This window comes from Schistocerca serialis, chromosome 2 (assembly GCF_023864345.2).
Source record: "Schistocerca serialis cubense isolate TAMUIC-IGC-003099 chromosome 2, iqSchSeri2.2, whole genome shotgun sequence".
Lineage (NCBI taxonomy): Eukaryota > Metazoa > Arthropoda > Insecta > Orthoptera > Acrididae > Schistocerca > Schistocerca serialis.
This window is the reverse complement of record NC_064639.1, coordinates 958,309,291-958,322,472: the sequence shown is the minus strand read 5'-3', so window position 1 is coordinate 958,322,472 and position 13,182 is coordinate 958,309,291. Positions and strand designations below refer to the sequence as shown.

General features: G+C 42.3%; 1 pseudogene; it reads left to right on the top strand.

Moving 5' to 3' along the window:
- Positions 1 to 11,587: 11,587 nt before the first annotated feature.
- On the top strand, positions 11,588 to 11,705 carry LOC126459019 (5S ribosomal RNA; annotated as a pseudogene).
- Positions 11,706 to 13,182: the final 1,477 nt, after the last annotated feature.

Here is a 13,182-nt window from a genome sequence, read left to right as displayed (position 1 = left end):
GTGTGTTTGAATGAAAAAAACTTTGCATTGTGAGCACTACAATGCCCAATGACTGTTTGTCACATTACCAAACACTTTGCCTCATTAGATATAATACACTTAATCTTACAATGGGTTGTGTTTTTTCTATGATGGTAAAGGGATAGTGCAGGCTCCCAAAAATGCCATCTGAGGCAGATACACTTATGACTTGGTGCAGCTGCACTGTGGGAAGTCCTTTGGCAGGTTGGTAGGCATATTTGCGATGTACTGATGTGGACATGAGAATCCAATGCATTACCCCACATTGTGAAAGCAAATGTGAAGGTCAGTCACAGCAGCAACCTCTGCAGGATGAGACAGGTTTTCTGGTCATGTTTGTGTAGGGTTCAGCATCAAGTAGAGGTGCTTGAGTCAACTCAGCACCCTTCCCTTCAGTTCCTTTTGACTGATTATCCATTGTGATGTCTAGGCAACACACAGTTCTGCTCCATTCCATTGCCTTTCTAGGAAAGTGAACATTCTGCAGGCACAGACAGCCCTGTCTGCAAACAGTGCAAGCTACTTGCAATTAGGAATTGGTATCATAGTTGCAGTTTGATGAGATCCCATACTGGAATACTGTTAAGTTGAGAAGAGATGGATGATTGTTATTGACCACTGATTTAAAGCAGAAGCCTTCCTGCCACATACTAATGAAATTACATGATATTTCGTCCCTGAAAATGGTACAAATAATTCCTGGAGCTTCACTGCATTAATCAAATCCTGCACCAGCCAGAGAATCATAGGGTGCTCCCACTGAAACTTGAACTGCACCTGGGGGGAAATATCAGAGCCTTCTGTTCTTATTGCATCTTATAACTCTGACTTAAGAAGTGTGTTTTTTTTTTTTTTTTTTTTTCTTTAGTCTCTTATGACACAGTTTACAAGTTCCTTTTCCGTCAACTTGTCAAACTTCTAAGTTTCAGATTCCTCCCCTCCCTAACTCCACCACATTGTCCCCATTGAACTGTGTCAGTTCATCAGAGTGTTTAAATCAATTGCATTTAACTTGTCTCCAATAGTACTTCCTCTGAAGAAAGACCACATCATTGTTCTCGATTTAGAAGAATAAAATTACACCCAGTCCTTCCATTTGTCATCCTTGTTATTGATGTTGTTACTCACCACAAATGCAACAAAAATGTTCATTTACTGATCTTGTAGTCAAGCATTCCCACAATTTGCCATTGAAATACCAGGTCAGCCTCACATACAGAAATAGGCGACTCAAAATACTCTCCTAGGATCTGAAAAACCACAGTTTTCCAAACAAACAGTCAGCCTTGTGGTGATAAAGAATCAGAGGATATCACAAAATGTATCTGTATCGTCCGAAACAGCACTTCTTCAAACCTCGACTGGCCTATAACCAGTTGTGTTCAACCACTCAGACTGAGAATACTTTGATCCGTCTCCCCTACATTTACCGCTCCCAGAAATTCTAAGTTAACCAGAACCAGGAGTAGTCTACTTTTCTTCAATTCGGCTCAACATTACATTCACACAAGCAAGTACATGCCCCGAAACTATAACATTACGAATGATCACCCATTAGCCCAAATAAAACACATTACCATTGATAAAATATTCTCCCAAACAAACTGAACAACTTGTGGTATGTTTCTACCTACTAACGCAATGACACTTAATGCAAAATTCATCAGCAGAACACAATAATTCACACAAGATTAAATGCAGACCTATAAAACATGCAAATGTAGGTAAACACTTACAGACTACATAAATAAATAAACAATGGCAGAAAATGAACAGAAACCAAAACTCTTTTACTCTTATTTCATTGGTATTAGTAATTATTGTTTGCAAAAATGTCTGTGTTAGAAATTAATAGATTTGCAAAATTATTATGGTTATGAAAAGAAATAATTGAATGAAAGCAAGTTTTAATTACTGTCTGAATGTTATTGGAGATAAGGCTGAATAGTATTACACTACAACAGTTCACAATTACATAAAACAAATGACCAAGAAAAGTGATTGTTGTTTCTGTACAAAGAGTTTTTACATTACTAATTAGAACAATGTAGTTCATGGTGTCTCTTAGCCAAAGTTCCTTCAAAATAGCTTCCACTTCTGTGATGCTGCCAGTGAGTTGTCAACATCTACATTGTTAGCCCATGATTCTTGAGCATGTAATCCAATAACTGGTGTCATGTTGCTGACCTCCTTGGTCATGAGTGCCAGTTGTAAATGTAACAGGTATACTTGGAGTTCGCAGAACTAATTCCAATCTGCATACTACAACAAAAATTAAACATGCTTGTTTCCCTTAATGCATGATGTAAACTGACATCATAGTGTTTCTTACCCATTTTAGCTGCAGTTTTCAGATTTATTGTTTATGACTGTGGCGCAGTACTTTTCACAGTATATCAATCCACACTACTAAAGTAAGTCAAGTAGAATCATTAGTCCATGGTTTGAACTCAACAATAAGTGCCATGCACAATTGTATACACAAACGTTCAGTCATGCAGCAATCAGCACGCTGTACATTCACAGTTAAATTTCTTTGTATAAATGTACTACAACATGAAAATGTGCTACTATATGTTCTATTTCATTGCACAGTCTGTGGTATACACTAACCAGCTTGTGATGGCTACAATCAAAAATAGTATCATTACGGCATGCATATAACTTATCGGTCTGCATATCAAAGTTTTATGCTTAATGAGCCAAAAACAGGTCCAGGAAATGAGCAATGAGACATGTAAAGTCAGTAGTTCTGTAACTGTGGTACACACTGAGATCATACATATGACACTGTTCAAACACTGACATTTTTCACCAGCCCCAAGCACAATGTGTAGCAGTACATGACAATCGACTCTAGAGAGCCTGTATAGGGAGAGAGTGGCCAACCGGACAATACGGCGGTCATTTTTCTGCCAAACTGGGGGTGGGGCTTTTGAATGGCCAGTAGTGGAGTACACACTCACCGAATCAAAAGCACAAGACAATATGGCGAAATCATTCGTTAAATGCCTTTGTTTATAAGAATAATGTGTTATAATAATTTTCATACAGCCAATTTACAGGTCTGTTTTCAAATTTAACTATGTATATTGCAAGTTGTTTTATATGTAGTAAAAAGAAAAACGACTTACTTCACATAGATAAGAGTACTTGGTTGGTTTCCACAAGGCTCCTGTTTGATTTATGTCAGCCCTGTTGACTGCAACTGCCCACTGCTTTCATCTTTCTTCATTGAGTGGAAATGCTAACATGCAAAATCCACCTTCGCCTCTATTGGAACAACCAAATGCAGCACAACCTGGTATCGTTTACGAACGTCTGCAGAATGAATTATAGATGTCAAAAACAATACTGTACAATTACTAACGTGTTTACTTCAAACATGTAGGCCTACCGACTTCATCACAAAATGCTTCATTATTTCAACCCGTATTTAAGACTGCAAACGCTAATTAAGTACTAAAAACGATATGCAACTAAATCGAACATGCATGCAACTAAATCGAACATGCATGCACAACGCATAACAAGTCTCTCAATAATTCAAATACCTTTTAATTGATTCCAAAAGTCCTCTGAACTTCAATTCAACTCAAAAGCACAGCGAACATAGGAAGTGTGAGAGACATTTGGCGCCATTTTTCTGCCAAAGCTAATCAACCAATCATGGGCAACTTCACCTATGGCCATTCTCTCTGTATACAGGCTCTCTAATCAACTCCACTCACTTCCTCCCACTCTCAACTCTGTTGCTGCCTTCTCTAATGACCTATCAATAAGATTCTACATCGCTCATGCACTTTGCTTCACATAACACTTTCAAAGCTTCTAACTACATCAACTTACAGTTTATACAAAATCATGGTTTTATATTACTCTGTCCATAGAAAACAAATACAAATAACTTGTTAATAAAAAAAGAAAGCGTACAACACCAGAATAAGTGAAAATGGCAGTCTGTCTATGCTCACTGACATTCAACAAAACATAATGCAATTGATAATTTACATAGAACCCCAATTTCTCCTATACAAAACCCAAAGAACTCTCCCTCTTCATAACCTCATAAGGAGTAAATCCTGTTACATTATTTATTAAATGTTTGCTGTTCTCTAAAAATCTCCCCACTAACTATGCTTACTGCTACAGTGTGTGCAGCACAACCATCCAGTTTTCCTTATATAATTCTCTGCAGGATTTCCTGCCAGACGATATGTTGATGTATGTATTAACATTATTCCGTGGCTGTAAGACCTTCCTTGAATTTTCTGCATGTAAACTGTGGCCTGTTATCAGAGAGTAGTCCCTATGGGTTTTGATTTACCAAATTTCACAAAATTGTCATTCTCTTAGTCAGAATCGCTCTGCCAGTTGCCTTACATAAAGGATAAACACTGATCAGCCAGAATGTTATGACCACCTACCTAATAGTCAGCATGTCCATTTTTGGCACAGATAACAGTGGCAAAACACCTTGGCATGGAAGCAATGAGGCCTTGATAGGTTGCTGGAAGTAGTTGGCACCACATAAGTCACCTAATTCCCATAAATTCTGGGCAGGAGGATGATGAGCTTTGACACCACATTCAGTCACATTCCACAATTGTTCAATTGGGTTCAGATCTGTCGAGTTGGAGGCCAGCACATCAACTGGTACTTGCTACTGTGTTCCTCGAACCGTTTAATCACACACCTGGCTTTGTGATGTGATGCATTATCTAGCTCAAAAATGCCACTGTCATTGGGAAACATGATTGTCATGAAGGGGTGCATGTGATGTACAAGGTGTACAACTTTGCTTCCGCCATCTGCCGATAGGTGGCGGCATCAGTAAGTAGCGGTCGAAAGAAACAGATTGCAGACGTCAGGCAGTTAGCTTGGACCTCGGTCAACATAACCTCATTCAAACATTAGCAATTTGTGTCTGCATCATAAAGTTGTTCTTGATTGAAAATGTCAGTTTACGAGCCTAATTCTTGTCATTTGCGGGAGGTGTTACTGTTTTGTTTCAATATGAAGAAAACAGCGGATGAGTCTCATCGAATGCTCTCGAGTACGTATGGTAAGGATGCTATTAGTGAAAGAACGTGTCGTAAGTGGTTTCAACGCTTCAAGAACGGTGATTTTAACGTCGTAGATTGGCATAGTGGTCGAAGAGAGAAAGTTTTCGATGATGCAGAATTGGAGACATTGCAGACTGAAGATTCGCGTCAAACTCAAGAAGAATTGGCACGATTAGTGGGAGTGACACAGCAAACCATTTCAAAACGTCTCAAGGCTATGGACATGATTCAGAAAGAAGGAACTTGGGTCCCATGTGAGCTCAAACCAAGAAACATTGAATGGCGTTTGTGTGTTTGTGAATAGTTGCATCAGAGGCAAAAACGGAAGGGATTTCTGCATCACATTGTGACAGTGTACGAAAAATGGGTTCATTACGATAACCCTAAACGCAAAAAATCATGGGAATATCCCGGCTATGCATATACGTCGACGGCCAAACTGAATATTCATGGCCCCAAGATCATTATCCCTTAGATTTAAAGGAGAAAATTTTAAGAAATTGCAATATTGCACTCTTGTTAAAAATTACATTTTTCTGTTTATACCGACATAAATTTTAGTTTTTCGTGAATACAAACACTGGAACACGTGAGGCAATACTGACCTTACGACTTATCTTAGAAGAAAGATTAAGGAAAGGCAAACCTACGTTTCTAGCATTTGTAGACTTAGAGAAAGCTTTTGACAATGTTGACTGGAATACTCTCTTTCAAATTCTAAAGGTGGCAGGGGTAAAATACAGGGAGCGAAAGGCTATTTACAATTTGTACAGAAACCAGATGGCAGTTATAAGAGTCGAGGGACATGAAAGGGAAGCAGTGGTTGGGAAGGGAGTAAGACAGGGTTGTAGCCTCTCCCCGATGTTGTTCAATCTGTATATTGAGCAAGCAGTAAAGGAAACAAAAGAAAAATTCGGAGTAGGTATTAAAATTCATGGAGAAGAAATAAAAACTTTGAGGTTCGCCGATGACATTGTAATTCTGTCAGAGACAGCAAAGGACCTGGAAGAGCAGTTGAATGGAATGGACAGTGTCTTGAAAGGAGGATATAAGATGAACATCAACAAAAGCAAAACAAGGATAATGGAATGTAGTCTAATTAAGTCGGGTGATGCTGAGGGAATTAGATTAGGAAATGAGGCACTTAAAGTAGTAAAGGAGTTTTGCTATTTGGGGAGCAAAATAACTGATGATGGTCGAAGTAGAGAGGATATAAAATGTAGGCTGGCAATGGCAAGGAAAGCGTTTCTGAAGAAGAGAAATTTGTTAACATCCAGTATTGATTTAAGTGTCAGGAAGTCATTTCTGAAAGTATTCGTATGGAGTGTAGCCATGTATGGAAGTGAAACATGGACGATAAATAGTTTGGACAAGAAGAGAATAGTAGCTTTCGAAATGTGGTGCTACAGAAGAATGCTGAAGATTAGATGGGTAGATCACATAACTAATGAGGAAGTATTGAATAGGATTGGGGAGAAGAGAAGTTTGTGGCACAACTTGACCAGAAGAAGGGATCGGTTGGTAGGACATGTTCTGAGGCATCAAGGGATCACCAATTTAGTATTGGAGGGCAGCGTGGAGGGTAAAAATCGTAGAGGGAGACCAAGAGATGAATACACTAAGCAGATTCAGAAGGATGTAGGTTGCAGTAGGTACTGGGAGATGAAAAAGCTTGCACAGGATAGAGTAGCATGGAGAGCTGCATCAAACCAGTCTCACGACTGAAGACCACAACAACAACAACAAAATTCGATCTATAATATATGGCATTGAATAGTTTGTTGACTGGGGTTCTTTCTGGGTCTACTCTCACTGCAAGGTTTATACACTGTCCAGTTACATTAATGTGGTCATCTGCCCAAAGCCTAGACAAGCATCTTTAGCACGTCCTAGAAGGTACTAACAGTAATGTGGAGCTATGCTGGTTCCAAAGGTGTGGCTAACTGCACTAGGTTGCTTGGGTGAGAACCAACAGCGCACACAGCCCGATCGAGGTGGTCTCACAGATTCTGGACTGGATTTAAATCCGGGGAGTTTGGTGGCCAGTGGAGTATGATGAACTCATGCCAGTACTCTATGAACACACTGCAAACTGTGTGACACGTTGCATTGCCCTGCTGGTAGATACCATCGTTCCTAGGGTAAACAAACTGCATACAGAAGTGGACATGGTCTAAGGATAAAATGCATTCTTATGTTGATTCATAGTGCCTTTCAGAATGACAAAATCATCCTAGGAATTCCCTGCAACCTGGACCCTTCTGACAGTTGTTGCAGGGTGTCTGCTTTCAGATGTTTCACCCGTACATGCCAACGGCCTGCTGTCCGATGGTGCATAAAATGTGATTCATCTGAAAATGCCACATGTCGCCACTCAATGGACGTCCAAATGCGGTGTTGGCGTGCAAATTCCAGTCTTCATTGCCGGTGAATAGCAGTCAGCACGGGTGCATGAACCAAGCGCCTGCTATGGAGGTCTATACACAGCAACGTTTGCTGAGTGGTCGTTGAGAATACTTTGTTCGTAGCCAATTCGTTCATCCGGGTTCTCAGTTGCTCAACAGTAGCATATCTATTCTCCCGTACACATATCCGCAGACATCGCTCACCCCTATCATCTTTGACCCCTCGGCACCGGTTTCGGATAGCACCATTTTGGCATGCATGGTATACTTTAACCACAGTCGCACATGAACAGCTTACACAGTTAGGCGTTCCGTAAATGCTTCCACCTTGTCCCAGTAGCCAACGACATGCCCGTCTTTACGTCAGATGAATCGCTCAGTTTCCACATTACGGCAAAGTCTGCACTGTTCACCCCGTCTGCGCACACTTCAAGGAGGAAGATGTCCTCGTCTGGGAACGAAGTTGTGGTGTCACCGCTAGACACCACACTTGCTAGGTCGTAGCAAATGACGTAGCTGAAGGCTATGCTAACTATCGTCTCGGCAAATGAGAGCGTAAATTGTCAGTGAACCATCGCTAGCAAAGTCGGCTGTACAACTGGGGCGAGTGCTAGGACGTCTCTCCAGACCTGCCGTGTGGCGGCGCTCGGTCTGCAATCACTGATAGTGGCGACACGCGGGTCCGACGTATACTAGCGGACCGCGGCCGATTTAAAGGCTACCACCTAGCAAGTGTGGTCTCTGGCGGTGACACCACAGAAGTACTAGCGCACGACCTCCCAACACGCTTTATGTACCCTCTGCTACTAGTGGTGCCAACTGCCGCCTGTGAGTGGTTACTTTACGCTGACGTCGGACATAGGCGGTAATCACATTAATGTGACTGGAACGTGTATATTTTCGTGGTAATCCTGAAATGTTTCTGGACAGGACACAGGATTTCACATACAGGGTGTTACAAAAAGGTACGACCAAACTTTCAGGAAACATTCCTCACACACAGATAAAGAAAAGATGTTATGTGGACATGTGTACGGAAACGCTTAATTTCCATGTTAGAACTCATTTTAGTTTCGTCAGTATGTACTGTACTTCCTCGATTCATAGCCAGTTGGCCCAATTGAAGGAAGATAATGTTGACTTCGGTGCTTGTGTTGACATGTGACTCATTGCTCTACAGTTCTAGCATGAAGCACATCAGTACGTAGCATCAACAGGTTAGTGTTCATCACGAACGTGATTTTGCAGTCAGTGCAATGTTTACAAATGCGTAGTGTTCATCACGAACGTGGTTTTGCAGTCAGTGCAATGTTTACAAATGCGGAGTTGGCAGATGCCCATTTGATGTATGGATTAGCACGGGGCAATAGCCGTGGCGCGGTACGTTTGTATCGAGACAGATTTCCAGAACGAAGGATTCCCGACAGGAAGACGTTCGAAGCAATTGATCGGCGTCTTAGGGAGCACGGAACATTCCAGCCTATGACTCGCGACTGGGGAAGACCTAGAACGACGAGGACACCTGCAATGGACGAGGCAATTCTTCGTGCAGTTGACGATAACCCTAATGTCAGCGTCATAGAAGTCGCTGCTGTACAAGGTAACGTTGACCACGTCACTGTATGGAGAGTGCTACGGGAGAACCAGTTATTTCCGTACCATTTACAGCGCGTGCAGGCACTATCAGCAGCTGATTGGCCTCCACGGGTACACTTCTGCGAATGGTTCATCCAACAATGTGTCAATCCTCATTTCAGTGCAAATATTCTCTTTACGGATGCGGCTTCATTCCAACGTGATCAAATTGTAAATTTTCACAATCAACATGTATGAGCTGACGAGAATCCGCACGCAGTTGTGCAATCACGTCATCAACACAGATTTTCTGTGAACGTTTGGGCAGACATTGTTGGTGATGTCTTGATTGGGCCCCATGTTCTTCCACCTACGCTCAATGGAGCACGTTATCATGATTTCATACGGGATACTCTACCTGTGCTGCTAGAACATGTGCCTTTACAAGTACGACGCAACATGTGGTTCATGCACGATGGAGCTCCAACACATTTCAGTCGAAGTGTTCGTACGCTTCTCAACAACAGATTCGGTGACCGATGGATTGGTAGAGGCGGACCAATTCCATGGCCTCCACGCTCTCCTGACCTCAACCCTCTTGACTTTCGTTTATGGGGGCATTTGAAAGCTCTTGTCTACGCAACCCCGGTACCAAATGTAGAGACTCTTCATGCTCGTATTGTGGACGGCTGTGATACAATACGCCATTCTCCAGGGCTGCATCAGCACATCAGGGATTCCATGCGACGGAGGGCGGATGCATGTATCCTCACTAACGGAGGACATTTTGAACATTTCCTGTAGCAAAGTGTTTGAAGTCACGCTGGTACGTCCTGTTGCTGTGTGTTTCCATTCCATGATTAATGTGATTTGAAGAGAAGTAATAAAATGGGCTCTAACATGGAAAGTAAGCGTTTCCGGACACATGCCCACGTAACATATTTTCTTTCTTTGTGTGTGAGAAATGTTTCCTGAAAGTTTGGCCGTACCTTTTGCAACACCCTGTATACACAGCAACGTTTGCTGAGTGGTCGTTGAGAATACTCAGTTCGTAGCCGATTCGTTCATCCGGGCTGTCAGTTGCTCAACAGTTGCATATCTATTCTCCCGTACACATATCCGCAGACATCGCTCACCCCTCTCATCTTTGACCCCTCGGCGCCGGTTTCGGATAGTACCATTTTGGCATGCATGGTATAGTTCAACCACAGTGGCACACGAACAGCTTACACAGTTAGGTGTTCCGTAAATGCTTCCACCTTGGCCCAATAGCCAACGACATGCCCGACTTTACGTCAGATAAATCGCTCAGTTTCCACATTACGGCAAAGTGTGCACTGTTCACCGCGCCCTCCCAACACGCTTTATATACCCTCTGCTACTAAAGCTGCCAACTGCCGCCGGTGAGTGGTTACTTTACGCTGACGTCGAACATAGGCGATAATCACATTAATGTGACTGGAACGTGTATATTTTCGTGGTAATCCTGAAATGTTTCTTGGACAGTACACAGGATTTCACATATACATAGGCCATATCAGAGGCAAAACAGTGTAGCATCTTGCTAATGTGTGATGTACTGGGCAGGCTTGTATTGCGGATACTATTTGTTTTATTAAATTAGAGTTGTAATTCTGTCAGAGACATCAAAGGACTTGGAAGAGCAGTTGAACGAAATGGATAGTGTCTGGAAAGGAGGATATACGATGAACATCAACAAAAGTAAAACAAGGATAATGGAATGTAGTCGAATTAAGTCGGGTGATGCTTAGGGAATTAGATTAGGAAATGAGACGCTTAAAGTAGTAAAGGAGTATTGCTATTTGGGGAGCAAAATAACTGATGATGTTCGAAGTAGACAGGATATAAAATGTAGACTGGCAATGGCAAGGAAAGCGTTTCTAAAGCAGAGAAATTTGTTAACATCCAGTATTGATTTAAGTGTCAGGAAGTCGTTTCTGAAAGTATTTGTATGGAGTGTAGCCATGTATGGAAGTGAAACATGGGCGGTAAGTAGTGTAGACAAAAAGAGAATAGAAGCTTTCGAAATGTGGTGCTACAGAAGAATGCTGAAGATTAGATGGGTAGATCACATAACTAATGAGAAAGTACTGAATAGAATTGGGGGGAAGAGAAATTTGTGGCACAACTTGACAAGATGGAGGGACCGTTTGGTAGGACATGTTCTGAGGCATCAAGGGATCACCAATTTGGTACTGGAGGGCAGTGTGGAGGGTAAAAATCGTAGAGGGAGATCAAGAGATGAATACACTAAGCAGATTCAGAAGGATGTAGGTTGCAGTAGGTACTGAGAGATGAAGAAGCTTACACAGGATAGAGTTGCATGGAGAGCTGCATCAAACCAGTCTCAGGACTGAAGATCACAACAACAACAACAAATTAGAGTTGCGTCGTAATGGTGTTATGGTAAGCTGTAATTAATTTCAACTAGAACAGCACATGTTTTATGGCATTTCTCCTTAGTATATTGATTATAACAGAAAACCATAAGAAATAAAAGCCAACAACCTTGCCGCAGTGGTAACACCGGTTCCCGTCAGATCACCGAAGTTAAGCGCTGTCGGGCTGGGCTAGCACTTGGATAGGTGACCATCCGGTCTGCCGAGCGCTGTTGACACTCGAGGTGAACTCATCCCTTGTGAGGTAAACTGAGGAGCTACTTGATTAAGAAGTAGCGGCTCCGGTCTCGGAAACTGAGCGGTGTGCTGCCCACATGCCCCTCCATATCCGCATCCAGTGACGTCTGTGGGCTGAGGATGACACGGCGGCTGGTCGGTATCGTTGGTCCTTCATGGCCTGTTCGGGAGGAGTTTAGTTTTTATAAGAAATAAATTAATCATAATAGCATATTCCCTCACATTAATTAAAACAGATTGATGATGCTCAGGCAGTTTGTGGATTCCATGCCTGTGGAAAGCTTCTGGTCCGGAGATAAAGATGTCAGTCCAAGTTTAATGTGCATTTTAATCGAAAAAGAGGTTTTATTGATGGTAGTCGGATGAACAGCGAGAAAGGTAAACGTTCGAGGATGTTAGATCACAAGATCGAAACAAACTCCTGGATAAGTTCTAAGTTCTGTGAAATCAGTGGAGTGCAGACGGGCGTTCTCGTACAGTAGCGACACTTAATGCTGTTTCACTGGATGCCTTTTTCTTATATTTCGACCACAAAGCATCTCAGTTGGCTACAGATACCACTTGCGATGGACCCAAGCCTGGAGCGCAATTAGTAACACAAAACACCTTCTTCGTGCCACCAGATGCGTGAAATTGAATTGTGAGGACTCACACGGGTCACTGCTTTTAATATTTTTCGTTAAAAACGACCGTTTTCTTTTAATGAAATTAACGCACAGTGGTTCAGATCCCTGTCTGGTCATCCGTGTTTAAGTTTTCCGTTATTTTCTTATTTTCAGTTTAGGCGAATGCTGAGATCTTTCCTCTGAAAGGGCACAATCGATTATCTTCCCCATCTTTTCCAATCATATCTGGTGTTTCGTTTCTAACGATCTCGTAGTCGACGCGGACATTTAACCCCAAGTGTGATGTCACCGCCAGACACCACACTTGCTAGGTGGTAGCCTTTAAATCGGCCGCGGTCCGTTGGTATACGTAGGACCCGCGTGTCGCCACTATCAGTGATTGCAGACCGAGCACCGCTACACGGCAGGTCTAGTCTACAGAGAGACTTCCTAGCACTCGCCCCAGTTGAACAGCCGACTTTGCTAGCGATGGTTCACTGTCTACATACGCTCTCATTTGTCGAGACGACAGTTTAGCATAGCCTTCAGCTACGTCATTTGCTACGACATAGCAAGGCGCCATATTCAGTTACTATTCTGAACAGACAATATTGTGAATCATTTACCGTCAAGAGCGACTTTCATCATTAATGGATTAAAGTTAAGTATCAAATTAATTACGTCCGCTTTCTGAATTCTAATTCCTTGTCATGTTCCAAACCTCGCGTCAGTATAGTCTTTCCCTCCTCACGCCAGCCTGCGTGAGCCAAAACGCGTGCATTTCGGCCTCCAATAGTAAAACGGTGTTGGCTCTTCTGCCAAAACAACACCAAGCTTCCTTTATTTTTTTCTC